Genomic DNA, 5,344 nt, shown 5'->3' with positions numbered 1-5,344 from the left:
CAGGAGCCTGATGATTACCAATTAAAAATTGAAACATTTATCTAATGCCTGGTTTAAATCAAGGAAAGCTCTTGGAATCACCATTACCTATTAGTTGAGAGAAACATTAGAAACAATAAATGAAATTTATCTAGTGCTGCAGTGTTTGTCATGTGTTCTCTCATATATTATTTGGTGCATATATCCACTGAGATTCCTTTTTCTTTCAGAGTGAAATAAATTGGAAATCAACCTCCATTCAAGGCGGACTGGAACCCTGACCAAGATCTCTACAAGTTTTCAGGGGGAAGGGAAGAGCTTAAGTTTTCATGGTCGCTTCTTGCTCTAAGTTTCAGTTCCCCGTCCTGAACTTTTTCCAAAATTAGGCATTTGCATATAGGTTTTGAGGTAAAGCAAAAACCCTTAAATCAGACGGAGTTCCCTGCTCCAAATTCTCCTGCCGCCTACCACGGGTATTCTCCCAGCCACTTCTCTTTACTTACGTAGCTTATCTCCCAGTGTCCTTCAAGGCCCTCCTGTCATCTTTCTTTAACTTGATACCATTGACTCTGAGGCTAATTTTGCATACCCCAAATCTCATTAACTTGCTCTGCTACTTACTCTGTTCTCACAGAAAGGCTGGCAGAGTCATTGAAAGTGTCTACCTGCCCACTGACAAAAAAGGATGCCTCCTTTTTAAGGTAGAAGCAACTACTACATTGCTGACAAGGTTGTTGTAACTATTAAATATTAGAATGTCCCTGTAAGATAGGTATTACCATTACTATTCCTATTTTGCAGATGAGGAAACTAAGGCTCAGTGCTATATTCTGGCATTGTGTGTTCATACAGAAAGTAAAGATCAAAACCAAGGCTTGAATCCAAGCCTTCTAAGCCTGTATTAGTCCATCTTTCTGGCACCCCATGGAGTTTCTTTCTTTTTGGTAATATATTACCATTATCCAATTTCAACAGATATGGGATTCTTTTTAAGTTAAATCTATGCATCTTTCTTTTTTTCTTTTCCTAAAGGAATATTTACAGGGCCTGGAGCTTCCTCCATCAAATCTTTCCCACTGCCTGGATTCTGTCTTCCACCATGATTTATCTGTGAGTGCATACAAGATAGAGCCCGGGGGAGTAGCATTATGCACAGGATGTACACACTCCGTTGTTTCTTTTCTTCCCCAGCAAAGTACTGTGGTCGTGCTGACCCAGATCTTTATCAGGACTGAAAGGATGGGAGCACAAAATAAACTGAAAGATTCCAAAATTGTCTGACAGCTCTGCAAGTTTGGATCCGTTCTCATTGAATGCAGACAGTGCAAGGGCTTTTAATACTTGCTGCATCCCGTTGGTTCTGTTCAGGAAAGCGGAAAGAATTGATAGGTTTTTCAAAGTCAAGAGAATTTAACACGGGCCAAGTTTGGATAAATTAGATATGCAAGTGAAGAAAGAACTGAGAATCCAATTGGACAATTTAAAGCAATTAGGCAAGCCATACTAGCAACAGTGGGAAGCTGGAAAAACCCAATGGTTAAAGGAAAAGTAGCAGGCAGTGGGGTAGCCAGAATCTGGAAGCCAGGCCATGTGGTTGGGCTGCCCAGTGGGCTCTGGGCCATGAGAGAGGTGCAGCTTCCTCTGCAGGCTGAGAGACAGAGCAAGAAAGAGAAAATACCTCCTGCTCTCCAATCTTCCTCCAGTGCTCTTCTTACAGAACTAGTCAAAACCCAGGTGTCAAAGGAGCTTGAAAAAATATTTTCCTAAACCGCTAAGCAGAGCAGAAGGGTGGGGGATGGAGCAACATGTAAATGAAAGGCACACTTGTCCCAAAACATCCACAGCTATTAAATGCCTTCACATTTTGCCAGCTATAAATCCAGTTAATGAATAGATTTAATGAATAGGGACTCTCTAACTCTGATATCTTAAAAAAGATTTCTGAGAGACAAGAGTTATCTACTTCAGAATTGCTATTAGTGATATTAATAATTTTACTTTATTAATATAAGTAATTAATAATTACTTATTACTTTTAAATAAAGTCATCAAGGCAACCTACAAAGCTATTCACAACCAGTATCTTGATTTTTCTTTTTCACATTTACTCTCCCTTAAACTTGTTAGCTATGATCTGGTGTTTAATAACCTGGTTTCAAGGGCCTTTTCTTCAAGATATGTGGTGATTCATTTGATATGGTGACCAGAGTGTTTCCCTCTCTTCTAAAAAGTTATCTTGTTCTAGAACATTTCAGCATGAGTTTCTTGAAGACAGGAGCTAAGGGAGAAGGGAGTTTCCACAGATGGAGGAAAGTCTGGGAAAGGGTAGGGAGATGCCAGAGGAGCCATAAATGCTTCCTTTGAAATGTTGCCTAAGGCAGATCCTGCCTTCCCAGAACCAGATTAAAAAAGGAAAGACTTGGGGTTGGCTGGTGACATAGTGGTCAAGTTTGTGTGCTCTGCTTTGGTGGGCTGGGGTTCACAGGTTCGGATCCCAGGTGTGGACCTATGCGCCGCTCATCAAGCCATGCTGTGGTGGCGTCCTACATACAAAAAGTAGAGGAAAGTTGGCATGGATGTTAGCTCAGGGACAATCTTCCTCACTAAAAGAAGAAAGGAAAGACTAGGCCATCTTCTGAAGGTTTCAGTGAGACTGAGGGTCATGGAGACCCTCTATTCAGAAATTGGAGCCTACATGTTGCACGCAGCAGAACTTGGCCAGGGAGATCTGTTGATGCTGACGCCATCTGATGTGTGATATGAACTCCCATCTCCTGACAGATCCAACTCCTTGGGCTTGCAACTCAGTGGTGTTATAAACTGACTTCCTTCTCTTGTCCCCTGGGCTCATTCCGAGAGACTCCTCTCACCAAATACTTTATTTTGGCTCAAAAGCATTGGACTTGTGTTTAACAAATAAAAAGTGTCTATGGAGTATTTATTCACATATAGTTACACACATGTCTTCAAGGATTCACCAACTGAGACAATTTTCAGGAGAGAAGCCATAGGAAAAATAAAAATTTATTAGGTTCCATTGAGTGATTTTTAAATATGTAATATTTTTCCACATGAACAAAGTTTTTATTAATCAAAACTGTTCAAAAGAGAGTTATATTTTTTTAAATTTTGGTATAAAATATTAAGTTTGAAATTGTTATATAAGCATGTCACCAAATCCAGAAATTTGAGAGCTGTTTGGGATCACTTGTGCCTTAAGTGATGCAGGTGTTAGGTGGAAAACATTTAGGCAAATATTAGTCATATTTAACATACCTAATCATTCTCAGCTTTCCTGCATGCCTGTGATATTTCAAGGTGGTAAATTTTCTCTCTTTTATTCCTTCTACTGTTTCCCTTAGTTTTCTATTTATCTCAATCTTTCCAATGTACACAAAATCATCAGTCTTGGTCACCTGACCATGGTTTGATTTGAGTAACAGGATATATTATGACTGTTATTGTTATGATTTGCTATGCATTTATATGGTGCTTTCCTCTAAAGAGCTTAAGGTATTTTATTAAATCTGGAGATAATTCTTATAACACTCAAGGGAGATAGGTTGAATGTATTAAAAATCTTAATAGCCAACCAATCTATCTATGTATTCCATTGTAATCCCTTTTACCAACAACTGTTCCAGTGAGATTTCCAGATTCTAAAAATTCAACTAATGAATATTTATTTTAATTAAAAAATAAAAGAGGAGCTGGCCCCATGGCGAAGTGGTCAAGTATGCGCGCTGCGCTGCTGGTGGCCCAGCTTCAGATCCTGGGTGCGCCCCAACGCACCACTTGTCAGCCCATGCTGTGGTGGCATCCCACATAAAGTGGAGGAAGATGGGCGCAGATGTTAGCCCAGGGCCAGTCTTCCTCAGCAAAAAGAGGAGGATTGGCATGGACGTTAGCTCAGGGCTGATCTTCCTCACCAAAATAAATAAATAAATAAAAGAAACAAAAGAAATAGACAGTACAAAGTAGTTTGACATTAAAATAATGATTAGGGCTATGCTACATCTTCTAAACACCAACCTAGACTCTCACAACAAAACAGATTATTGGGAATAGTTCCATAAGTATTTTGCTAATTAAAGGGATTAACTCATTGTAACTATGATTTGATCCCAAATTCTAGAGTATTTTAAAGTAAATTATTTCTTCTGTCTAACTCTGCCTCTAGTATCTATTTTTTAAAAATAATTCTTATGGTTAAATAAGAAATATAGAAAATCTCATAAAACAGATATGTAGTTTACTAAGTTATTAAAAGGTGAATATTCTTGTAAACACCACTCATGTCAAGAAATAAAACCTCACCAGCCACCCCAGGGGTCCCCTATGTGGCCCCCCAGTTCCAGCCCCTTCTCTCTCCACTAAGAGTTACCTCTCCTGATTTTATGGAACTACCTCCTTAATCACCCAATTGTGCTTCTATGGACACTAAAGTCCAGTTTTGCCTGTTATGTTTTAAGTACTGTTTTAAATCTATAGGATCCCCCTCTATGACTTTACTTTCCTAAAATCTATTTGTTAAAGAACTTGTTACTTGTCCTATAGTTTTCCAAAGGCTGGACCTTGCTGATTGCTTTCCTCTGTGGTTTAAAATGTTCCTCTGCTTTTCCTGCAAATTTGTAGTTGAATCTAGAGGCTTAATCAAACTCAGGCTAGCTTTTTCTTTTTAGGCAAATCTACTTCATAGCTGGCCATGTGTTCTTCATGAGGGATCATAGGAGGTATTTAATGACCAATTGTCTCTTTCGATAAAATTAGAAGCCCTCAATGCTCCATCTCTGGATCCTTGAATTCGTTAGGATTTGAGAAACGTTGATATTGCAATTCTGTCATTCCTTCTTCTTGTGTTTTTTGAAATATTCTTATGAAGAGACACTTTTCTTCATCTACTCTTTGGTTGCCCAATTCTATAGTTCATATAGGAAAAGCAAGATAAATACTTGATTCCTTCCTTTTGTTTATATCCGGTTTATGTTTTGAAGCTGTGTTGGTTGTAATTCTCACATACTTCGGAACACAAGTTCTATAACTCATCTTTAAATACCACAGCTGTGCCTTTCAAAGGAGAAAAATGTTTATTTCAGTTTTGGCCACATATCTGAGTTATTCAAAATTTGCGTTGGAGATAATACACTCTGAGATATATAATGATCCAGTGCTATGTAAACTCTACTTTTTTCAAAATTCCACCTTCACCAGATGTACGGTCAGATTGCCACCCACTATAATTCATCTTACTTACGGATGCTCTGTTATGCTTTCTCCTTTCTTTCATGCTACCACTATTAGAACTTTATTTTCTACTTCCAGTCTTTAGGTTGGAATTATATTAATTACTTAAAAAATGATCTAT

The sequence above is a fragment of the Ceratotherium simum genome, chromosome 19, assembly GCF_057802395.1.
Source record: "Ceratotherium simum simum isolate JZ-2026a chromosome 19, ASM5780239v1, whole genome shotgun sequence".
Lineage (NCBI taxonomy): Eukaryota > Metazoa > Chordata > Mammalia > Perissodactyla > Rhinocerotidae > Ceratotherium > Ceratotherium simum.
This window is presented reverse-complemented; position numbering follows the sequence as displayed.